We start from the raw sequence: 26,477 nt of genomic DNA, 5'->3' as shown, positions 1-26,477 counted from the left end.
CCTCAGCATTTAGGGACTTGGCTTTGTGCTGTTTTGTTTAGATTTTGAGAATGTTCCGAAGAGTAGAGATGACACAGGGTAAAGGTAGGGTTCCTGAAGCCGGATACGCCCAGGTTTGGAGTCCAGCTTCACCACTTACTAGCTGTGTGATGCAGAGAAGTTTTTTAACCTGTGTCTTATCTGTTAGGTTCCTCATCTGTCATGGAGCTAGTATAGTATCTGCCTCATAGGATGCTTGTTAGGATTTAATGAATTGATCCACATGAAATGCTTAGAACTATACCTGGTTCATAAGTGCTCTGTAAACATTAGCTGGTACTATTTTTTAAATATAGTATAGTAACAGAGAATATAACAAACACACTTATTCCCACCATTCAGAATTAAAATGTGTTAAGATTTTATCTTATCTTTAAATCCTTAAAAAAAAATCATAGATAAGTTGAATATCCTGTGTCCTTCATTCCCAGTCCTATTCCTCTCCCAATGCCCCCAAGGCATCCATTGTCATAAATTTGATGTGTATCTTTCCAGTTCATTTTCACCATGATCGTAAACAAGATTTGGAATTTGGGGGGAATGATTTTTTTTTAATTGGGACAAATAGTACCATACCGTACATATTGTTTTGCAATCTGCTTTTTTCATTCAATATTTTTTCTCCTTTTATTGTTTTATTCAGTGAAGAGACATTCAATGTTGTTTCTAAGATCTACCCACATACATCCATTTCAGGCCATTAAACTGCTTTATAGTATCTCATCCTGTGGATATTCTGTGTTTTATTTAACCGTCCACATCTTTATGGACATTTGGATTGGTCCTAATTTTTTACCACCACAGTCCATTGCAATGAGCATTCTTACACTTGGTCCTTGGGCACATGTGCAAGTTTCTGTAGAACACAGACCTGCAAATGGAATTGCTGGATCATGAGGTCTGTGCCTTTTCAATTTTACTAGACACTGTGGACCTGGCAGAGGCGGTAGAGTACAGTGAGTAAGAGTGTGACTTGGGGTCTGATATATCTAACTTCAAATCCCAGCTGTGTTACTCCCCAAACTGTGTGACTCAGCAATTCTTTGTGCCTCAGTTTATCTGTAAAATGAGGAGAACAGTATATATTTCATAGGGTTGTTGTGTGGATTAAATGGGACAATGCATTTAAGGTACGCTACTGAGCAAAACATGGTAAGCTATTATTCTTTTTTATTATGTCTTATCACATATTTCCCCTCAAATTTGAGAGTAGACCTTTTGTAAAGTGTAGATATGTGAATATAAAAAATACTAGAAAGACATTCATCAAATGTGTTGGAATCAGGCAGGCCTGAGTTCAAATCCTAGCTCACATTTTAAATTCAGGCCTGCATCATCTCTTAACAGCTTCTGAGAGTAGACCTTTTGTACAAAAGCTTCATCAACCAGTGTTGGAAATAGGAGTGATCTTTTTTCTTTGTGCTTTTTTATTTTCCAAGTTTTTTGTTTGCTTGTTTTTTCGTTTTGGTTTTGGTTTTGAGACGAGGTCTTACTCTGCAGACAGGCTGGGGTGCAGTGGCGTGATCATAGCTCACTGTAGCCTCGACCTCCTGGGCTCAAGTTATCCTCTTGCCTCAGCCTCCCAAGCAGATGAGACTACAGGCATGTACCACCATGCCTGGTTAATTTTTTAATTTTTTTGTAGAGACAAGATCTTGCTATGGTGCCCAGGTGATCTAAAACTGGTGGCCTCAAGTGATCCTCCTGCCTCGGCCTCCCAAAGTGCTGGGATTACAGGCATGAGCCACTGCACCCAGCCTTTTCCAAGTTTCCTACAAATGAAATGTATTAACTTTGTAAGTAAAAAACAAAATCACAATAAATGCAATTTTTAATGGAAAAGAATGTAAAGTAACTGAGATTTTTGGAAAAAAAAAAGAATTTTCTTTGTGGTGAGCAGGAGCTCTGCAAGAATAGTAAAAGAGGTCGTAAGAAATAGCTTTGTAAAAGTTGAAAAACAATGTAAATGTTTACCAGTAGAAGATTGGCAACATATGATACATGTGAAAGAATCTCCAAGATAAGGTATCTAAATGAAAAGGGAATTACAGGACACTGTGTACAATGTGTTTTCTTATTGTATTAAAATGATATTTTTATGCTTACATATGCAGTCTGTCTCTTGAAAGAGTTACAAAAACACTGGTAAGGGAACTGGGTATCTAGGACACAGCAAGGACTTATTCTTTTACAAAATATCCTTTTCTGCCTTTGGAATTTTTAACTAAATACATATATTACTTACTCAAACTTTTTCAGTACAATGGTTTTAAAGTAGTTTATGCTAGAATGTAACAGACTTTTTGCAATTATTGTCAGTATCTCCTCAACTACCTTTAATCTAGCCTCCAAAGTTAGGGCAGGCAGGCTAAATTGGGGCCTTTGTTTGCCCTGGTGTCTGGCTCTACAGTCTATCCTCTTACCAGCTGGTTGTATCCCCCACCCCAATGCAAGAATGATTCAAAAGTTAACCAGGCACAGAAGGGTGGAAAGTGATTCCAGCAGAGCGTAACAGCCTGAGTAGAGTGGATGCATGTGGGTTTCTGTCTGTGTGCAACTACAAACAATTGTGTAAAAATGGTAAGGTGGAAAATGGTAAGAGATGCAGCTAGAGAGGTGTTTGGAGGCCAAGCTGTGGCGCCAACTCTTTATTAGTCATGCTAAATAGCTTAGACCCTCCTACCAAAGTTGTGGTGTCCCTAAAACTTTTACAGTAAGGGAGTAACAAGATCCATTTTGTATTTTTGAATTTACTTAGGCTGCTGTGTAAAGGATGAATTTGAGAGGGACATGACTGGCGATAGGAAGAGCAACTCAGAAGCTGTTAAGAGATGATGCAGGCCTGAATTTAAAATGTGAGCTAGGATTTGAACTCAGGCCTGCCTGACTCCAAAAATCAAATGTTATTATATTTCTCCACCTAACACACTGCCTGAAGAAATGAACAATTGAGTTTGTTTGTGCCAGCTTTCCCCACACTGATGCCAGAAGTATACCAGCAGATATATGTCTTTATCCACACTGAGACAAACAGGAAAAGGCTACCTCTTTTTTTTTTTTTTTTTGAGACGGCATCTCACTCTGTCACCAAGGCTGGAGTGCAGTGGCGTGATCTTGGCTCACTGCAAGCTCCGCCTCCCGGGTTCACACCATTCTCCTGCCTCAGCCTCCCGACCAGCTGGAACTACAGGTGCCCGCCACCATGCCCGGCTAATTTTTTGTGTTTTTAGTAGAGACGGGGTTTCACTGTGTTAGCCAGGGTGGCCTCGATCTCCTGACCTCGTGATCCGCCCGCCTCGGCCTCCCAAAGTGCTGGGATTACAGGCGTGAGCCACCGTGCCCGACCAAAACTACCTGTTAATAAAGCCTGTGGATTCACAAAAGCAATTCTTTGTGAAGAATGAAACCTCAAAGTACATGGTTTGGCTATTTTTGTCAAGAATTCTTGCTTACAACATCTTGGGGAAACTTCCTTGGGGAAACAGTAAGTTTGTATCCTGCCTTGTTCTTTAAATATTTTGCTTTACTATTAGTGTAAATTATCCAATATAGTTTATGCCTCAGGTATAGAAACTTTTAGAGAGGTGTATCATCCATAAATCCATGAATTCCCAATTTCAAAAAACCAGAATACAAATAGCACTGTACAATTAATGCAATTATACATTTTAATCTTTGATTATTCAGAAGGCAATTCATGAATCTGGGGATCTCAAGGTCAATGTTAGAAACATCATTATCATAAGCTCCTAATAGGGCAGAGTTTCTTAATGCTGTATCCCCAGTGCCTAGTACATAGCAGACTTTCGATGAATGACTAAGTGAATGAATGATAGAGGACTGTAGCCGTAGACTGGGTAGACCCTTCTGATCCTATAGCTTTCCTAGGACCAGCTTGTATGCCTTTCTTTTACATCCTTCTCCTATAAGTAGAATACAAAATAGCAAGGCTGAGAAGATTGATCTATGGGAGCTTTTTTAGGGGGAGAGGGAAAAATCATCTAATAACTCAATCGCTTTTAAACAGCTTTAGCAAGATATAATTCTCATATCACAAAACTCACTCATTTAAAGAGTGCAATTCAGTGGGTTTTAGTATATTCACAAAGTTATGCAACCATTACCACTACCTAATTCTGGTATGTTATTATCCCCCCTAAAAGAAATCCCATGCTCACTAGCAATCAATCTCCTCTCCCCCCACCCCCTGGAAACAACCAATCTACTTTCTGTCTCTATAGATTTGCTATTCTGAACATTTCATATGAATGGAATCCTGCAATATGTGGTCTTTTATCACTGGCTTCTTTCATTTAACCGAATGTTTTAAAGGGTCATCCATGTTGCAGCATGTATCAGTACTTCCTTTATTTTTATTACCGCATAGGAGCTTTCTGAGCCAGTAATTTGTGGTTTGGGTTATCACAGCGTTTCCTACATTTGGACAACTGAGGGAACTCATCTGAAACTGAAAGGAAGCCAGCATGAATACAACCTAGAGTGAATGAGATTACAGCCACCCTCATCTTTGGCAGTGGCATATTTGTGCTGAGCCAAAGATCTGTCTTAATAGGATGGCAGGCCCAAGTTATGTGTTGTGACCTCCTGGTGGCACTGGTCTAGTCTAGGAAGGGCTCATGGGTGCTGGTATAACAGGATGAGGCAAGTGCCTCATAGCTTGTGTTTCTGGCTTGGGCAGAGCTTGGGTGCAATTCCTCGTCTTCAGACATCTGAGAAAAGTATGTCGGGATCTCCTGGTTCCATTTGTTCTGTTTGCCAGTGGGCAGAGTACACTGCACTGTGCAGACAGGTTAGACAGTTTATTGTAGGCTGATGAAAGCAGATTAAAAAACCATCAGCTTGGTGGGAAACTAGCTCAGAATCCAATCCAAATGTCAGATGAAATATTTACACAGCCAGGAGATAAACCAAGGGAAACAGTGTGCCCTTTGTGTGTGCTTCTGAGTGTGCAGGCACACACAGAGCTGCTGACCATTTGTCAACTTCCAAGATTTATTCTGTTGCTTCTGGCAAGGGACAGCCTAATGATTTAATAGCTTGTCAACACCTACACAGAGAAACAAGGACTGGCACTTCCTCATTTCTTATTTTCTTTGCTTTAAATAGGAATTTCTATTCCAAGTCACTGGAACCTGGAAATCAGACTGTCAGATTTCTCTTGACTTGAGTGCACAGTTCCTGAATCTGAGCATGATGAATGTTATAACTTTCCTATTATACAAACACAGGGTTGCTACCCTTTCAGAATGACCCATTGAGTTCATATCCTAAAGCTTGAGTGTTTGCTTCAGACCATTGCCGTGAGCCAATTTCAAATGGAGTGAAACTGTTTTGTTTCTGTCCCATGAACCTCTTGAGTTGAATGCCTGCTTGAGCAATCCAGTGCCTGGTTGCCACATTTACATTTGAGATGGAGAAGTTGTTTAGAGGATTTTAGTGCAGAAGATTGGATTTCGTATGCAGAGTATTATTCTCCAGGCATCCTTGGGCAGTTGTGAGTTCCCTGAAAGAAGAGACCATGTCCTCTTCAACTCAGCAAACCCCACAGTGCCTAGCACAGCACCTAGCACACTGTCATCTTGGTTAATTCATTTTCAAACAATTCCACCAAGATCTATGATAGAATGACAACCAGAGGGTTATATTTTATATTAGAATAATGCCTTCTGTATACTGGGTCTTTATCCCAAAGACAGGTAGTATAGCAAAATGGTATAGAGCTCTACTTCTCAAAGTTTAATATGCATATGAATTACCTAGGGCTTGTTAAATGCAAATTCTGATTCAGTTCCTCCAGGCTGAAGCTTGAGATTTTGCCATTCTTGCAAGCTCCTGCACGATATAATGTTGCCAAACCAGGTACCACATTTTGAGCACCAAGAATCTAGAGCTGTGCTATCCAATATGGTAACCAGTAGCCACTAGTGATTAGTAAGCATTTGAAATGTGGCTAGTCCAAATTGAGATGTGCTGTAAATGTTCAGTACACACCAGATTTTAAAGACTTAGTAAGAAGAAAATGTGAAATATCTTATTAGTAATTTTATATTGGTTATATGTCAAATTGATAATATTTTGAATATGTTAGGTTAAATAAAACATTCTTAAAAATAATTTCACTTGTTTTTCTTGATTTTTATTGTGGCTACTCAGAACATTTTTAATTATATATGTGGCTCACATTATATTTCTACTAAACAGCACTGGTCTAGAGTAGGAGTAGCAAACTTTTAGAATAAAGGGCTGGGCCATAAATATTTTATGCTTTTCAGACCATATGATTTCTGTCCCAACTACTCAATTCTGCTGTTGTACACAAAAGCAGCCATAGACAGTGTGTAAATGAATGAGTATTGGTTGTGTTCCAATAAAACTTTACTTACAAAAACAAGTAGAAATGGTAGCCTTGAAAACCAACAGCCTACAATCATGGTGAAAACCAGCAGCCTGGCAGCCACCAGAGGGAACAGAATATGGACTAGAATGTTGGAGCTCCTTCCAAGCCTCATTTCTGAACAATTAATATTTGGCCTGTCTAGTGGTTCCTTGAAAGACCCCACTTGCAAGGCTTTTTTTATTAGGCATGATTCAAGAGTGTGCTCAGTGTGAAAAACTTTTTCCTTGGGGTATTTGTCAAAAATAATTAGAGACAAATGATTAACTTTACAGCTGCCTATGGTAATAGATAACAGTTGTGGTGAACATTAAGCTAACCAAAAAGCTTAAAAGTAAATGCTGGGGAATGAGATGTCCATATGGAGCTTAGAAAACCTCCAACAAATACCTGGGAATCTAAAAGGCTATGCATATGCACAGGATGATAGGCATTCCCAAGGCCGTGCACATGCTCAGAAAACACCTAAGAAAGGCCAAAGTTCTCACCTATGGCTGAACTTCAAGCTCTGTACAAGTGAAGTGCTAAGGCAAAGTTGCCCCCAACTTTACCCAGAGCATCTTGGTAAAGAGTGGAAGACTTACTGGCTCCATGAATTTAAGCAATTCTCTGTACAATCGTTAGCTGACGACTAACCTAACCAAGCAGAGACTTCTGTGACCCCACGTGACAAAGAATCCAGACTTTGCAGAATTAATTTAGAAAAGCCACTAAACAGGCCAGGTGTGGTGGCTCATGGTTGTAATCCCAGCACTTTGAGAGGCCGAGGCAAGTGGATCACTTGAGGTCAGGAGTTTGAGACCAGCCTAGCCAACATGGTGAAACCCCATCTCTACTGAAAATACAAAAGAAAATTAGCCGGGCGTCATGGCGCATGCCTGTAATCCTAGCTACTTGGGAGGCTGAGGCAGGAGAATTGCTTGAACCCAGAAAGTGGAGGTTGTGGTGAGCCGAGATCACACCACTGCACTCCAGCCTGGGTGACAGAGTGAGACTCCGTCTCCAAAAAAAAAAAAAAAAAAAAAACCACTAAACAAATAAACACCAGCAGCAACAACAACAAAACTCTGGGGAGAGGGAGAATTTGTTTTCCAGAGTTACCGCATGATATAATTTTAAACGTTCAATTTTTAACAAAAGTTGTAAGATATACAAAGAAACAAGAAATGGTGAATACATAGGAAAAATTATCAATCAACATAAACTGTCACTGAGGACATCCAAACATTGGAATTACTAGACAAAGACTTTAAATTAGGTATTTTAAATATGTACCAAAATTTAAAGGAATGTATGACATGTCTCACCAATATCAATAAATATCAATAAATAGAAATTATATTAAAAATAACTAAATGGTGGCCAGGCATAGTGGCTCACACCTGTAAAAACAACACTTTGGGAGGCCAAGGCGGGTGGATCACCTGAGGTCAGGAGTTCAAAACCAGCCTGGCCAACATGGCAAAACCCTGTCTCTACTAAAAATACAAAAATTAGCCAGGCGTGGTGGTGGGTGCCTGTAATCCCAGCTACTCGGGAGGCTCAGGCAGGAGAATTGCTTGAACCTTGGAGGTGGAGGTTGCAATGATCCAATATTGCACCATTGCACTCCAGCCTTGGCGACAAGACTGATCTCAAAAAAAAAAAAAATACTGAAGGGAATCCTTCAGGCTGAAATGAAAGGACACTAGACAGCAACTTGAATCCACATAAAGAAATAAAGACCACCAGTAAGGGTCACTACATAAGTAAATATCAAAGTACAAATATATTTTTCTTTGGAACTCTTTTCTTCTATATATGATTTAAAACACAACTGCATAAAGCAATAAATCCACTTTGATAAGTGCACAATGTGTGAAGATATAATTTGTGTGACAATAACAACACAAAGGAGAGGCATGAAAATGGAGCTATATGGGAACAAAGTATTTATGTACTTAGGCCATTTTGTGTTGCTATAACAGAATACCTCAGGCTGGGTAATTTATAAATAAGAGGTTTATTTAGCTCATGGTTCTGGAAGCTAGGAAGTTCAAGAAGCACGGTGCTGGCTTTAACTTGGCCTCTGGTAAGGGGTTTTGTCCTGTGTCACAACACGGCAAAAGGTCAAAGAGTAGGAAGGCACATGCAAAGAGGCAAAATCTGAGGGGCTTTATAACAACCCACTCTTGCAGGAGCTAATCCATTTCTGCAAGAACTAATCCAGTTTTGCCAGAGTGAGAACTCACTACCATGAGAACGGCATCAAGCCATTCATGAGGAATCTTCTCTCATGACCCAAACAACTCCAACTAGGCCCACCTCCCAACACTGCCACATTGTGGATCAAGTTTTAAATGAGTTTTGGTGGGGATGAACAAACCGTATCCAAACCATAACATATACTATTGAAATTAAGTTGATATTAATCCAAACTGTATTGTTAAAAGTTAAGATGTTAATTATAATACTCAGGCAACCACTAAAAAAATAAATATACATATACATATATATACACACACATACATATGTATACACATATTTATACATGTATATAATACATTTTTATATATGTAAACTAACAAGAAAATTAAAATGGTACAGTGGAAGATATCTATTTAATAAAAAAAGAATGCAGTAATGGAGGAATCGAGCAACAAAAAAGCCTAAGACATGGAGAACAAGTAGCAATGTGGCATACATAGACTATGCCTTATCAGTAATTATATTAAATGTAAATGATTAAACATTCCAATTAAAAATTAGAGATTGGTCAAATGGATTTTAAAAACATAATTCAACTATATGTTGTTCATAAAAGAAATACTTTAAATGCAAAGGCACACGTAGGTTGGAAGTAAAAGGATGGCAAAAGATATAGCATGCATACGGTAACAAAAAGAGAGCTGGTGTGGCTATACTAATAGACAAAATTATAAATATATGTCACCGAACAACAGAGCACCAAAACATATGCAACAAAAACTAAAGAAGTGAAAAAGAGAAATAAGAAATTTAACAATAATAGTTGGAGATGTCAATACCCCATTTTCAATAATAAATAGAACAGCTAGAGAGAAGATCAACAAGGAAATAGATTTGGACAACGTGATAAACCAACTAGAGCAGAATATACATTCTTTTCAAGTGCACGTGGAACATTTTCTAGGACAGAACATAAGTTAAATTACAAAAGAAGTCTCAGTAAATTTAAAAGGATTTAAATCGTACAAAGTACCTTGGAATTAAATTAGATGGAAAGGAATGAAATTAGAAATCAATAAAAGAAGGAGATTTGGGTAATTCATAAATATGTGGAAATTAAACAGCACACTCCTAATACAGATAGGTTGAAGAAGAAATCACGTTGCTTCATGGCCTTTTGGCTAAGTTCAAGTGTAGTATCTGTCCTTATCAGTTTAATATCTGATACATCCTCTATCTGAGGACAATACATTAAACGGATTTTTGGAGCAGGGAGATGGAATAAGGACTAGTTTCCTCCACTCCATGCATCAACCTGGTATTGCAGTACCTCCAGAAATGGTGCACCCCTCCCAATAAGAAAAAAAAATTAAGAAAAGAAATCACAAATAAAGTTATAAAATACTCCAAGATGAATGAAAACAAAAACAAAACATGCGAAAACTTATGGAGTGCAATGAATGCAGTACTCAGGGGGAAATTTGTAACTGCAAAGGTCTGCTTAAAAATAAGAAAGATTACAAATTAATAACTTAATCTTTCATCTTAAGAAAATAGAGAAGAGCAAACTAAACCCAAAGCAAGCAGAGGAAAAGAAATAATAAAAATTAGGTGGGGCATGGTGGCTCACACCTGTAATCCCAGCACTTTGGGAGGCCAAGGCGGGTGGATCACCTGAAGTCAGGAGTTCAAGACCAGCCTGGCCAACATGGTGAAACCCTGTCTCTGCTAAAAATACAAAAATCAGCCAGGCATGGTGGCATGCTCCTGTAGTCCCAGCTACTCAGGAGACTGAGGCAGGAGAATCACTTGAACCTGGGAGATGGAGGTTGCAGTGATCCAAGATTGCGCCACTGCACTCCAGCTCTGGGCGACAGAGCGAGACTCTGTCTCAAAAAACTAAATAAATTAAAAATAAAAATTAGAGCAAGAAGAACTGAAATAAAGAATAGAAAAACAATAGAGAAATTTGGTGAAATCGAAAGTTGGTTATTTGCAAAGCTCAGCAAAATTACAAAACTTTAGGTAGACTTAAGAAAAAAATGTCTCAAATTATGAAAATCAGGAATGACAGTGGAGATATTACTACCCACCTTAGAGAAATAAAAAGGAGTATAAAGAGCCAGGCACGGCGTCTCACACCTGTGATCCCAGAACTTTGGGAGGCCAAGGCATGAGGATCGCTTGAGCCCAGGAGTTCGAGACTAGCCTGGGCAACATGGTGAGACCTCGTCTCAAAAAAAAAAAGGAGCATAAAGGAATACTATGAGCAACTGTATGCCAACAAATTTTATAACCTAGATGTAATGAAAATATTCCTAGAAAGACACACAATACCAAAACTAACAAGAAAAAATGGAATGGAGTATCTGAATAGACCTAAACCAAGTAAAAGAGATTGAATTAATAATTTTTTGAATTCCCACAAAGAAAACCCCAGGCACATATGGTTTCACTAGTCAATTCTACTGATTGATACCAATAATGGTTGATTTTATTTGTCAACTTTATTGGGCCACAGAAATGCTCAGATACCTGGTTAAACATTATTTCTGGTTGTATGTGTGAGGGTGTTTCCAGAAGAGATTACCATTTGGATTAGTAGACTAAATCAAGAAGATTTTCCTTCTTAGTATGGGTTGGCATCATCCAATCTGTTGAGGGCCTGAATAGAACAAAAGGTGAAGGAAGAATTATCTCTCTCTCTTCCTCTCTTCCCTTCTCTTTCCTCCTTTCTCTTCCCTCCCCACTCCTCCCCTCCCGTCTCTCAATGACTGCTTGAGCTAAGATTTCAGTTTTCTCCTGCCCTAGGACTGAGATTTACACCATCAGCCCTCTGGTTCTCAGGCCTTTGGACTTGGACTAGAACTTACACCGTCATTTCTCCTGGTTCTCAAGCCCTCAGACTCAGACTAGAGCTATACAACCAGCTGTCCTTGGACTCCAGTTTGCAGATGGCAGGTCAAAAGTCTTCTCAGCCTCCATAAGTGCATGAGCCAGTTCCTCACAATAAATCTATTTTATGTAGATAAATGATAGATTTATTCATCTAGATATTTATTTTTACATATATTTCTAGAGAGTGAGAGAGAGAGAGGGAGAGAGATCCTATTTGTTCTCTTTCTCTGGAGAACCCTGACAAATAAAACTTCCCAACTATGAAGCCAGTTCTACATTTATACCAAAACCAGAAAAAGAAATCACAACAGGCTGGGCACAGTGGCTCACGCCTATAATCCCAGCACTTTGGGAGGCCAAGGCAGGAGGATCACTTGAGCCCAGGAGTTCAATTGAGACCAACCTGGGCAACTTAATGGGACCCCCGTCTCTACAAAAAATTTAAAAATTAGCTGGGTGTGGTGGTGCATGCCTGTGGTCCAGCTACTTGGGAGGCAGTAGGTGGAGAGGGTGGGATGGGAACTGTTTGAGCCCAGGAGGTCAAGGCTGCAACAAGCTGTGATCACACCACTGCTTTCCAGCCCAGGTGACAAAGTGAGACCCTGTCTCCAAAAAAAAAAAAAAAAAAAAGAAAGAAAGAAAGAAAAGAAAAAGAAAACAAAAGAAAGTAAAAGACAACTCACAGAATGGGGAAAAAAATTTGTGAATCAAAATATTTGCAAATCATATATAAAGGACTTGTATCCAGAATACATTTTTTTTTTTTTTTGAGACAGGGTTTCACTCCCGTCACCCAGGCTGTAGTGCAATGACGTGATCTCAGCTCACTGCAACCTCTGCCTCCCGGGCTCAAGCGATTCTCCTGCCTCAGTCTCCTAAGTAGTTGGGACTACAGGCGTGTGCTACCGCACCCGGCTAATTTTTGAATTTTTTGTAGAGATGGGGTTTTACCATGTTGCCCAGGTTGGTCTTGAACTCCTGACCTCAAGTGATCCACCCACCTCAGCCTCCCAAAGTGCTGGGATTGCAGGCATGAGACATGGCACCCAGGCTCAGAATACATTTTTAAAACCCTTAGTACTCACCTAGCAGGCCAGGTGCAGTGGCTCATGCCTGTAATCACAGTGCTTTGGGAGGCCAAGGCAGGAGGATCACTTGAGCCCAGGAGTTCAAGACCAGCCTGGGCAACATAGCAAGACCTCCATCTCTACAAAAACTTTTTTTAAAATTTAGGTGGGCATGTTGGTGTGCACCTGTAGTTTTAGTTACTTGGGAGGCTGAGGCGGGGAGGATTGCTTGAGCCCAGCAGTTTGAGGCCGCAGTGAGCTATGATTGTACCACTGCACTCCAGCCTGGGTGACAGAGTGAAACCCTACCTCTAAATAACAAGAGCAAAATAACCCAGTTTTAATATGGGCAAAGGATACACATAGACATTTCTCCAAAGAAGATATACAACTGGTCAATAAGTACATGAGGAAATGCCTGACATCATTAGTCATTAGGGAAATGCAAACCCCAAACCACTATGAAATATCACTTCACTCCTACTAGGATGACAATAATCAAAAAGATGGATAATAGCAAATGTTGGCAACAATGCAGAGAAATTGGAACCCTCATACATTGCTGGTGGAAATATCAAATGGTGCAGCCACTTTGGAAAACAGCACGGCAGTTCCCTAAAAAGTTAAATAGAGTTACCAAATGACCCAGAAATTCTATTCCTAGGTATATAACCACATATCTTCACACAAGAATGTGTACATAGATTTTCATAGCTGCACTATTCATAACAGCCAAAAACTTGGAATCAACCCAAATGTCCATCAACTGATAAATGGATAAACAAAATGTGTATCTATACAATGGAATTCAGCCATAAAAAGAACAAATTACTGATACGTACTACAATATGGATGAACCTTGAAAACATTATGCTAAGTGAAAGAAAGACACAAAAGGCCACATGTTCTATTATTCCATTTGTATGAAATGTCCAGAATATGAAAATCCATAAAGACAGAAAGTAGATTACTGGTTGCCAGGGGATAGGGGAACAAGAAGTGAATGCTCAATGGATATGAGGTTTCCTTCATGGGTGATGAAAATGTTCTGGAATTAGATAGTGGTTGCACAACTTTGTAAATATGCTACTTGTGAATATACTAAATAATGCACTCTAAAAGGGTAAATTATATCTCAAGGAAAAAAAAGGCAGAGGGACAGATTTGGCTCATGGGCCATAGTTTGTCAACTCCTGGTCTAAAGCAATGATTTTTGGAGTCACACAGACCAGAGTTAGAATCCTAATTTTCAACTTATGAGCTCTATGACCTTGGACAAGTCACTTAATAGCTTTAAGCCTCACTTTTTTATATGTTGGGGATATGTATATTATCTCCCTTGTATTGTGTGAGGGTGGAGTTAGGTCAAATGTAAGCTCCATGAAGGCACTCTATCTCCAGGGCCTAGAACTGGCAGGCTCTCAATATACATGAATGAATAACTAAAGGATTTAACACAGTCGCTGACTCATCGTAATAAATAATAGCAAATCCTTATACAGTGTTTACTGTATTACAGGTACTATTCTAAGTGCTTTGCAGAACTTTATTTCATTTAATACATAGTATTATTATCATCCTCATTTTCCAGATGAGGAAACTAAGGTACAAAAAAAATTATGTAACTTGCCCAAAATTATACAGCTAGCAAATGGTACAGCTAAAATTAAAACCCAGGCAGTTGTGCTCATAAGTCTATGCAATAAATGTTGAATGTCAGTTATCATCATCATCATCATAGAGTTTAAAACATATCCAAGGATACAGATCTCCTTTCTCCTTTTGGTATCTAAGCACATACTAACTACTCTACTTCCTCAGTGTTTGATTTAGGGTGGGGATGCTTCCCAAGTCTCTGATGTTCTGCTAGAGAACATGTTCATTCTTTCATCCATCCATTCATTCATGTATTTATCAAGCATGTACAGGATCCCTACTGTGTTCTAGGCCCCGTGCTATATACAGATAAAAAAGACATACTCTCTATCCTGAAAGAGCTCAATGTCTAGTCGGGAAGACAATTATAATCCACAGTGAAAAGTGCTGTAGTAGAGATTATGCAAGAGTGCTATGGAAGCAGAGAAGACCCAAGCAGGGAATAGTGTGGAGATAGGAAGAAGGAAGGACCTGTGAACACTTCCTGGAGGAAGTGGTACCTGGAGAATGTTCCCAAAAAGGAATGTGGATTAGTTGGGTGTAGGAAGGGAGGAATAAGTCAAGATTAGGTTAAAGTATGCATATATATATAGACTGAAAGGCCCAGGAGCCCTTGGTGAAACCCAGGGAACAAACGGCACAGAGTCCAACATGACCAAAAGCCAGGTGGCAGAGGGGACCTGAAAAAGCTCCTAAGGGCCCAAGTGCCATTCAAGTTTGGTCCTGAGCAACTAATTACCCAGCATTCCCCAACCCCTTACCCTACTTTATTTTCCTCTGCAGCACTTATCACCATCTGACATGTACATGCTTGTTTATTTACTATCTGTCCCCTCCCACTAAAATGTGAGCTCCCTGAAGGCAGAGACTTTGTTTTGTTCACCGCTGTATCTCCTTTGACTACTGCGTACACATGTTTGGATTGCCTGCATTCATAGGCACTCAATAAGTATTCTTACATAAATGAATGAATGAAATAAAATCAACTAATGTCCTGAGAGCTCTAGGGAAGACAGAGATGATTAAGATACAGGACCCAACTTCCAGGAACTTATAGGCTTAGCGAGAGACCTAATACATGAACATGAGTGCCTATTGCACTCTGTCTCCTCTCCTTTCACTTCCTGCTTTCTCTCCTAGAACTTTCAGGCCATTGTCTGACCATTCAAAATTCCCCATCCCTCACAAATATTTCTCCACCGCATCCAGGACTTCCTAGTTCCCAAAAGTGGCTCATGTTCCAACATACACCTGCCCTCCTTCCTGGCTCTGCCCATCCAAAATCTCATTCCTGGTAGCTGTCCAAGTCTACTAGATGTTGTTAGCATGCTCAAACTAATTTTCACTAATGTATGACTCACTTCCAGAGTAATCTAGGGTATATTACTTTTTTAACTTTTCATTACGGGAACTTTCAAACATAAATAAAGCAGAGAGAAGAGTATAATGAACCCCCATGTACCCATCACCCAGCTTCAACAATTGCCAATATTACTATTCCTATTTCTTCTATCCCCCATTTTTTTCTGAAGAATTTTAAAGCTGATCCCAGGTATCATACCATTTCATAGCTGATGGCCTATAAATATTTTAGTATGTATCTCTAACAGATAAGGACCTTTTCTTAACATAAACACAATACCATTATCAAACTCAACAAAATTAATAGTCCCTTATCATCTGTGGTGGTTAATACTGAGTGTCAACCTGATTGGATTGAAGCATACAAAGTATTGATCTTGGGCATGTCTGTGAGAGTGTTGCCAAAGGAGATTAACGTTTGAGTCAGCGGGCTGAGAAAGGCAGACCCACCCTTAATCTGGGTGGACACAATCTAATCAGCTGCCGGCGCAGCTAGAATATAAGCAGGCGGAAAAATGTGAGAGACTGGCCTAGCCTCCCAGCCTACATCTTTCTCTCATGCTGGATGCTTCCTGCCCTCGAACATCAGACTCCAGGTTTTTCAGTTTTGGAACTCCGACTGGATCTCCTTGCTCCTCAGCCTATTGTGGGACCTTGTGATCATGTGAGTTAATACTTAATAAACTCCCCTTTGGCCGGGCACGGTGGCTCACGCCTGTAATCCCAGCACTTTGGGAGCCCAAGGCAGGTGGATCATGAGGTCAGGAATTCGAGACCAGCCAGGCCAACATGGTGAAACCCCATCTCTTCTAAAAATACAAAAATTAGCCAGGCGTGGTGCCGCATGCCTGTAGTCCCAGCTACTCAGGAGGCTGAGGCAGGAGAATGGCTTGAACCTGGGAGGTGGAGGTTGCAGTGAACCGAGATCATGCCACTGCATTCCAGCCTGAGCGACAGAATGAAACTTCGTCTCAAAAAACCATGTAGTTCTGTTTCTCCAGAGAGCCCTAATACATCAGCTAATACCAATCTCTGTTAAATTTTACCCAGTTGTCCCCAAAATATCCCTTACATGGATTTGTTCAAATCAGGCTCCAAAGAAGGCCCATACATTAGGCATATACTTGTTAGGTTTAAGGCTACTTGATAAAATTTCAGGCCTTATGGAAAAGTGGGGACTAATTAGCTTGAAGCCCCTCTGGACATCCCAGATTCCCTAACCCTAGGAGTTTCAGGATAGCCTCTCCCTGGCTGGAGAAAGGAACTAGCCATTCAGGCCCCAGGTTCCTCATCAGATCCTTTTTCTGTTCCCCAATAAGGGGTGGAGGGACTGTCACCTTGCTGTGGAGTGGGGAGACAAGGAGAACCAAAGAAATGCCTTGCAACCAAGTTTTTGGTCTGCCTCCTGTCCAACCACCCCTAATCCCCACCTCCATCCTAGCTGACCTCAGAAATATTTGGTTCAGCTGTGTAAATGTCATCGTAATTACAGTCATTCTTTGGAGCTGCTTATCATTATGCCTAATTACAGTACAGCACAATAATCATTATGTATATCATTAAAGATGTGTCAGATTGACTTTGCCATGAGTTTTATTTTATTTCAATACTAAATTGCTCCAGTAGGCACAGCCTTTAGAGCTTGTTGCTCCTGGTCCCTACTGGGGAGCAGGAGACCAGCTGTTGGCCAGCCTGCATCTGAGCATCCCATCCTGTCCCATCCAGTCCTGTACACTGCCACCTGCACTGGCTCTGCTGCAGCCCAGTTCGGAGGTGCCTGCCTGCCTGCTTGTCTGCCCTTCTGCTCCATGGACTGCACACCTGGGCTTAAGGCAGAGTGATTTGCACTTAACAAACAACAGAAACAACCAAAACAACAAAACCCTTCAGGCTCTGCCAGCATCAACCACTGCTTCCCCTGTCCACCAGGATCTCAGTCAAGCTTCTCATTGATTCAATCCATGCAACATCTTCATTATTCTCCCTATATGATGATAGGGAATGTGAAATGAGCTGATATGTCCAAAGTCATCGGGTTCATCATTAGCAGAACCGGAAAAAGAACTAGAAGCTATGATGCTGAGCCAGAGCTTCTGTGGGAGCCCTGGCCAGGTCAGGCTCCATGCGTTAGGCATTCCTCTCTGGTAGTGGATGCATTTTCAGTTTTCAAATGTACTAAACGACGCTATCTGTGCTGCTGGGCAACTTCCTGAGAAGCAAGCACAGGAGAGTTGAGGGGTGTGGGGGCGGGGAGCAGTACTTTTCCAACTCGTGTTTTTGTGCTGTGAGAACCAAACTGAGAGCCTGGACGAGGTCACCCTACACCTTGCCTCACTGGTACATTGTCAGGCTGCCTCTGCCAGCAGACTTCTTGCAGCTTGCCAGCACCAAGGTCGTCACGAATCAGATAAACCAGTGTTGAAGAAGCATGTGTAACATATCAAATCATTGCCTAATGAGCCTTTCCTCTGGGTCCTGTGCAGACCCAACAAGTGAGTTCAGTGCATGTTTGCTCAAATGCTCATTTATTCAGCCAGCCTTGAGTGAGGGCCGTCTTTGTGCCTTGCGTTGTGCTAAGAAAGCATCTTTGTGCTATGTAGTTCTTGCTCCTAAGAGCTGCACTCATGGCCCAATGGGGAAGGACAGCATGTAAACAAAGATGCCAGAGTAGGCCAGAGGGCTGTAAAAGGCCTTGTGGATGGCCAGGCGTGTAATTACAGGCTTATGCCTGTAATCCCAGCACTTTGGGAGGCCGAGGCAGGCAGATCACAAGGTCAGGAGATCGAGACCATCCTGGCCAAAATGGTGAAACCCCATCTCTACTAAAAATACAAAAATTAGCTGCGTGTGGTGGTGCGTGCCTGTAATCCCAGCTACTCGGGAGGCTGAGGCAGAAGAATTGCTTGAGCCAGGGAGTCAGAGGTTGCAGTGAGCCGAGATCGCGCCACTGCACTCCAGCCTGGCGACAGAGTGAGACTCCGTCTCAAAAAAAAAAAAACCTTGTGGAAACACACGGGAGGGAATGAGGAGCTCTGACTTTGGGGAGTTAGCAAAGACTTCAAAGAGGTTACATTTGAGCTGGGTCTTGAAAGCTGAGTAGGAATGGTCTAGGCTGAGAAGGGAGGGCTGGGCATTCTCTGCAAAGGGAATGGTGAACGGAATGGCAGGGAGGTGTGACAGAGCGTGAAGGAACCCAGGATCCTTTTGCAGATAAAGAGGAAGCGAGTTTCCATTAATGTATCTCATGGCCTTAATAATTTAAGGTCAGACCTGGTTGACTGGTTTTCCATGACCTTTGCTTCCCTGCCCCACTTTTGTGCCAGGCTTTTGGCCTTTTTGCAGTAGCTCTGAATTTAGCTCAAAAGCTTATGCTGAAATATGCCATTTCATTTTGTTCATTCTATATTTTGTGCCAATCACACTGGCCCATTGAATGGCTTAGCTATATGTTATTCTAGGTTTCGTGGAGCAGCAAAAGGAGGCCTTTTTCTCCCTAGAGTCAAACTCAAGGAAGCAGAGCCTGCTGTGAGAAAGGATGGCACAAAATCTTTGAGGACACCTGAACTCCATGGGCTAGGCATTTGCCGCCCATGTCTGTTGTCAACTGAATGGTGTGTTTGTTTAGCTGTGACTGCTCTCTTCATTAGAGGGGCATTAAAATGCTGTTGGTTTGAGTGTGGCAAGGTGATAAATCATCCTCGTGTGGACTCTTAAATAAACTATTAGGGGACAAACCTAAGTGTGCCTTTGCTAATCTGTTGGTGAGCATTAGCCACATCTAGAGCCTTGGAGGGGCCCAACAGCCATAAGTTAGAGTTTTTGTAATGAAAATGAAACCCCCTTCATTTATCTAGCCTCAGACCTTTTCACAAAATTTCTTCCTGTGAGCCTCATAGGCAACCCTTTAAAGTTGGTGGGGTGGGAACTCATGCCCCATTTGACCAACGTGGCGACAGAGCCTTGAAGAATTAAGTGTTGGTGGAAACCAGGCCCCTGATCGCAGTGCTGGGGACCTTTCCTACTACTCCGTGCTGCCTGCTGCTGAGCCAGCCTTTCCCCTGTGCCATGTGGGCCTGGGCAGAGGTGGCACTCACACATTTACAGGATAGCTGGCTGCCGGGAAGCAGCAAGTCTACAACTGTGGAACAGGCTCCCCGCTATGTTCACAGTACCCTTGCCTTAAGAAACACCTCTGGATGCTTGCCATGTTAGCACCAAACTAGTGTAAGGTAGATAAAGAATGACAAAGAACAACCTTGGAGAGCAAATACCCCTCCAATATCTATGTCATTTACTCCCTTCTTACCAGCAGGATCAGGTTCAACCTACATAAATCTATTTTAGTGTATTTTAATTGCTTGTAAACTAAGTGTTTCCTGTATATGCCACTGACCATGAATAATTAGAATCATTTCAATGACTGGGTTTTGGAAAGTGAATGGGAGAGCAGACAAAAAGGGGCTGCTCAGAAGCGAGAGTCATTTGTTAAAGCGTGAGTGGAAGCGTTGTCTCAGCCTTCCCCAGTTTTGGTTTGTTTTTTTCATGATGTCACTAGAGCCGCCTGTTTTTCAGCTACTCTGGCTGCCCTTCATTTTGTATGCATCTCTCATGTTAAGTAATGCCAGCTGCTGACAATGACTAGGCCTGACTGGCCGCATGTCAGAGTCATTCATTCACTCAGCAAAGATGTATGGAGCGCCTACTATGTGCCAGGCCCATACCAAATCTTAGGGACAAAGAAAAGAATAAGGCCCAGTTCCCACCCTTGAGGAGAACACTGCCCAGTGGAGGAGACAAGCACAAAAACAGTTACACTAGAATGTGTAAGTGATAGAATCAAGAGGCAGTGAGCTGTGGGAACACAGAGGAGGAACTTACTCCATCTGGGGGAGCTGGGAATGGCACAGTAGAGAGGCAACATTTAGCAAGGGCTCAAAGGAAACAGAAGAATTGACCAGATAAAGAGGAGTGGGGAGAGACACTTCAGGTCAATGTGGCTACAGTTTAGGGGCCGTAGCCCAGGTCGTGGTGTGCGATAAGGCTGGAGAAGTCAGCTGAGCCAGACTGTGAAGGCCTTTGTATGTCCTGCTTTCAAGTTTGGACTCAGTCCTGCAGTCAGTGGGGAGCCGACCATGGTTTTTAAGCAAGGGAATGACATGATCAGATCTGAATTTCTGATGGAAAGCTCAGGAAGGGAGGGGAGACAGGGAAATCAGTTAGAGGCTGACTAGGATTTTGCTTTGTCTTCCCTCTGGATTGCAGGAGCTCCTTGCCTGCACCTCTATTATGGTTCTTCCCACAGTGCATTATAATTGATCATTTGCATAGCTGTCTCTCCATTCACTCCTTGAGGGCAGGGGCCAAGTCTCATGCATCTCTTCATGACCAGAGCCTGGCACACAGGAGTGCTCAAGAAACATTGGTATCATGTGAATGAGTGAATAAATGAATCAATAGGTGCTGAGCAAGTGCAACTCCAGTTTGCCCCAAGTAACCTCTCTGATGGGTATATCAGAGATAAATCCTACTCTGATGGAGTAGCAATTCCATCCATGGCTTTTCCCCTCTCTGCCAAGCCCATCATTCTATCGTGGTCCATCACAAAAGAAAGATGCATTATTCAAAGCAGACAAGAAAGTTGCTTACAGAGCTGTGTTGGTGCTGGTTTTGACCCAGTACTCTGTTCTTTCTCTACAAATTAATTTTTGATGACTTGTTTACAGTATATCTTCATCGTCCTTATTCCACTTCTTGTGCATTTCATACCTTCTCTTCCTTCTTACTTAAATCTTGCTCATCCTTCAAGGCCAGTTCAATTGCCTCCCATCTCCTCCATGAAGCCTTATTCATTACTCAGCCCCCATACTCAGAATTAAGAATTCCCACTTCAGAATTTCCCTTGAGAAATGACTTACCTCTGACATTCTTCTCATCATAGTTATTCCTGTACTTGTCTGCATTCTCTACTAGACTGTAAGCTCCTCAAGACCAGAGATTATATCTGTGTCATTATCATCTCCCCAGCACCTACCACACTGAATCCTGCCCCAGCAGATAACCAGTGAGTGTTTTCAAATATAGGTTGAGCATCCCAAATTTGAAAATCTGAACTCTAAAACGCTCCAAAATCCAGAACTTTTTGAGCACCAACATGGTGTGCAAAGGAAATGCTCACTGGAGCATTTCAGATTTCGGATTTTTGGATTAGGCATGCTCAACTAGTACATATAATGCAAATAGTCCAAAATCTGAAAAAAAAATTCAAAATACAAAATACTTCTGGTCCCAGATATTTCAGAAAAGGGATATTCAACCTGTAATACCCAAAGCATAGTGCTTTCTATCGGGCTCTCCCCTGAGAGATAATGCCAGTCTTGGGAGTACTCTATGCCTCTTTCTATCTTCTTGCACACGGTTAGATATATTTTTCTTTGTTTAACAAGCAGTGAGGAAAAAAAATCATTGCTCATCAAACAATGGGAATATCACAGAGATAGAGATCTCCTAAACCATATTATTTCGGGGGTCTTTTTTTGTACATATTTAGAGGGTACAAGTGCAGGCTTCTTATACGCATATATTGCATGGTGGTGAAGTCTGGGCTTTTACTGGACCCATCACCCATTATTTCGGGTATTTTGATGAAATCAGGAACGTTCAGGATGGTATTATTTCAGGTATTTTGAATGCACAAAATTCAATGCCTCTAAACAAAGCATAAACACACTAACCCATTCAGGGTCATAAGTACAAATCTTTCTTGAAGAGCTTATTGTATGGTGGGACTTTTTGAGTAAACAAAAAAAAGATGATGAGCATTCTCTTTGGAAGGACTTACAATTAGCTCTACTTGGAACACATTATGCAAAATATCAAGAATTCAAATTTTCCAGGTAGAAATGTCCAGCAGATGATTATAAATGCACGTCAGAGGCTGGTGGCAAACACTGACAGGACCCAGAGATGTAGGATCTCCGCGTAGGCGTGATTACAACACCAACAGAGGGCGCGAACTCCTGCAAAGAGAAAGAAGAGAGGCTGAGGATATAACCTGAGGGCACCTACATTTCAGAGACAGATGAAAGAAGAGGATCCAGGGAAGGAGACTGAGAAGGAACAGGGAGAGCAGTGGTTATGAGAGAGAAGATAGTGTGATGACATGTGCTGGAGAGAGATCAAATAGGATGAGTGATAACTGAAAAGAAGACCTTAGTTGGGTAATCAGGAGGTCACTCTTGATGTCCTAAAGCAGGAATAGCAAATGTAGGGCACATATGACTACGTGCCCTCAGACCCCACCCTGCCGGGGTCTATGTACTCCTATGGATACATTACAAATTGATCATGGCCTGCTTCCCTGTTGAACCAAGGCACAGCTTCAGAATCTTTCTCAACACAGTACCCCAAGCAGCTACTACCAATTGATCCGAGTTGTCAAGAACCTGAAATCTCTTTGCCATCTCTCTTCTAAAAAACAGTTCAAGGCTGGGCACGGTGGCTCATGCCTGTAATCCCAGCACTTTGGGAGGCCAAGGCGGGTGGATCACCTGAGGTCAGGAGTTCAAGACCAGCCTGGCCAACATGGTGAAACCCCATCTCTACTACAATTACAAAAATTAGCCAGGTGTGGTGGTGCACGCCTGTAATCCCAGCTACTCGGGAGGCTGAGGCAGGAGAATCGCTTGAACCTGGGAGGCGGAGGTTGTAGTGAGCCAAGATTGCTCCATTGCACTCCAGCCTGGGTGACAGAGTAAGACTCCATCTCAAAAAGAAAAAAAAAAAGTTCATTGGAGGTGTGCGTTGCAGTGAGTTGAAGTGTCTGAGAAATGAGGAGGTCAAGGTGTTGAAGAAAAGAGAAATTTTAAGAGGTTCAGAAGTGAAGGGATGGAGAGAGGGCAGTTGTTTGGAGTAGTGTAAGGATCAATTCTTATTAATCCTCCAGTAGAAGCAGTTTTCAGTCATCTTAGTACTTGTCCAGCAACAAGCCAGGTAAAGCAATATCCCTATACCCTTCCTTCTTCCATCCCCACCCTTGGCTTAAGGAAAATTTGATGTAAAAAACCTTCGTGTGTAGGCTTGTTTCCAAAATATTCATTTGATTAACAGAGACATATGGTATAACCAGAGTTGGCTCCGCACACAGTATGAAGAAGGAATTGTCTCTAATCGTGGAAATTTGAGGATCAGCAGTGATGGGGCAAGGTATTAGTCTTGGCCAGGGCTCTTCCCTAAAACTCTTGAAACCATACCCTGAAGGAAAATTCTGGCCTGCAGGGAGACCCCTGCCACCCTCCCCTTGTCTTTCCTGTCTCCTCCTCTAGACCTCCTTCTTCCCCTTCCCAATCTAAGCCCCTTCTCATTTTTATCTCTTCTACTCCTTTCTGTCACCTCTGTCCTGTGCCTCTCTCTCCTACCACTTCAAGTTTCTCATTCCCTCCTCTTCTTTTCCATCTTTCTTAATAGTCATTTTCACTTGGAATCCTTCTCTTCTTGATCTCTCTGCCACTCTTTCTGGCTTCAGGGTTTTGGGATACAGGGTAAGCTCTTAAGGAATTCACCCTCATTCAGTCTAAATGGACATTTGTAGAGAAATCCAATTTTACTACTGCCCATTACATTCAGAGCTCTGTTTCTTTGTACAGTTGATAAAGCACAAGAAAAAGAATGATAATATTCAGCATTTAATAGTATTTACTGAGCATTTATAATGAGCCAAGCACACTGTTCTAAGTTCTTTACATGAATTCACTCATTTATTGTCACAACAATCCTAAAAGGTAGGTTCTGTTATTATTCCCATTTTACAAACAAGAATACCAAAATACAGAACAGTTAAGTCACTTGCCTAAGGTCACGCAGCTAGTAGATGGTTGTGTTAGTCCATCTGCATTGCTATGAAGGAATACCTGAGGCTGGGTAATCTATAAAGAAAAAAGATTTAATTGGCTCACGGTTTTGCAGGCTGTACAAGCATGACACCAACATCTTCTGGCGAGGCCTCAGGAAACTTTCAATCGTGGTGGAAGGCAAAGGGGAGCCAGCATGTCACATGGCCAGAGAGGAAGCAAGAGAGAGACGGGGGAGGTTCCTGACTCTTTTAACAACAAATGTGACATGAACTCTCAGAGCAAGAATGCACTGGTTACCATGGGGAGAGCACCAAGCCATTCATGAGGATCCGCACCCATGACCCAAACACATCCCACCAGGCCCCACCTCCAACATTGGGGATCACATTTCAATGTGAAATTTGGAGAGGACACACATCCAAACTACATCAGTGTAGAGCAAAGATGTAGGGCTCATCCCATATGACTCCAGAAATCTCAGTCTTTAACTGCTATGCGTATTGCTTCATGACATAGTGGAAGCCTATAAAATGGGAAGTTCAAAGTCATTGGTTCAAGTTCACATCTCTTAACTGTATTACATAGTGTTAAGATTATGATCTTGGATAAGTCACCTAATTTGTCCAGTGCCCCCCACATGTGAGGGCATTTTATTGTACACTAACCAATACCACATACTTTAGCTTGGATTTATTCCTCTGCTTCTGCTATAATTATATCTTCCCTCTCTATTTGACTGTCATCTCCTTGAGAGCAGTCACCAGAACTTTTTTTTTTTTTTTGGTACTCATCTTGCCCCCAGGGCCTAGAATGATGCTTAGCACCTAGTACAATGCATGCATGTGCACACATGCAAACATATACACGCACACACACACTACTGTGGATTGACTAACATAAGAACCTTACTAATTAGATGACATGCAAACGGGCTATATATATGTGTTCACGAAAGCCTCTAAGTACTTTAGCTAATGAAATAAGATGTTAATATTGAGCATATTCTTTGCTTAAATGTAATTAGTGCTCAAGTTACAGTGAGCTATGATTGCATCACTGCACACCAGCCTGGGTGACAGAGTAAGATCTTGCCTCTAAATAATAATAACAACTATAATAATTAGTGCTCCATTAAGATAACATTTCCCAGGTTTACCTGATTATTTTGCTTAATAAACTTTTTTATACCAATAGGTAAAATACCATTAAAATATCTGAAAAATAAAACCATTTCCATGCCCTCTTCATTCACTCAAACAATTCTTGGCACGACCATGCACTGGTGTATAAGCCTCATCACCAAGCAGTTCTTAAGTGCCAACTCTGTGTTCAGAGGTAAAATGAGTACCACAGGTAGGATACAGATGTAGTCTAGACAGGACACCAGGTTTCTATTCCAGCAATTAAGAATTCACTTTTTTTCCATCCCCATCTTCACCTCCACATGTAGCATCTTATCTTCAATAGCCCATATCTCCCTGACCTTTTGGTTGTGCTCTGGACACTCCCAATCCCCCATCCTCCTGCCTGCTCACAAGCGCTTTTGATGTGCTGCTTCCTGCCAGTTCAATTCAACAACTAATGGAGTTATTATTTTTGTTTGTCTGTGTTGTAAAGCCATGGCAATAAAATCTACTCCCAATAATATCACTGCAATTTTATGTCCTTAAAATGTACCATAAATGCCATATGTATTCACTGAATTTCCTGTAAACAGAAATGTTTTTCTGGGAAAAAAGAGGGCTTTTTTGTTTCCATCATGGTTGAGACTAAGTTCTTTGATGGAGTAATTGGTGATATAGGAAAGATTGAGAAGCATCATTCAAGACCATGTTATGGTTCAAAGTGCTGGTGCCGTGTTATTCTGGTTATGATGAGTTCTTTTCAAACAGTGATTCAGGACAAGAAATGCTCTTCCTGACCAGAACCCACATTACCGTCACAGGCATGACTTCCCCAACTAAAAACAGTAAAGCCTCAGGGGTCTGCAAGAGAGATTGGCAT

At 41.4% G+C, this 26,477-nt stretch overlaps 1 protein-coding gene and 1 non-coding gene across 5 annotated transcripts in view; both read left to right on the top strand.

Moving 5' to 3' along the window:
* Positions 1-26,477, top strand: part of HDAC8 (histone deacetylase 8) — a 241,477-nt gene that overhangs the window by 183,959 nt on the left and 31,041 nt on the right. The window lies entirely within an intron of this gene.
* LOC115932587 (U2 spliceosomal RNA) lies at positions 9,803-9,993 on the top strand. Its single transcript, XR_004068847.1, has one exon. It is a non-coding gene; the product is annotated as a U2 spliceosomal RNA (small nuclear RNA).

This window comes from Gorilla gorilla, chromosome X, assembly GCF_029281585.2.
Source record: "Gorilla gorilla gorilla isolate KB3781 chromosome X, NHGRI_mGorGor1-v2.1_pri, whole genome shotgun sequence".
Classification (NCBI taxonomy): Eukaryota; Metazoa; Chordata; class Mammalia; order Primates; family Hominidae; genus Gorilla; species Gorilla gorilla.
The sequence above is the reverse complement of the archived record's forward strand: the minus strand, read 5'-3'. Positions and strand labels throughout refer to the sequence as shown.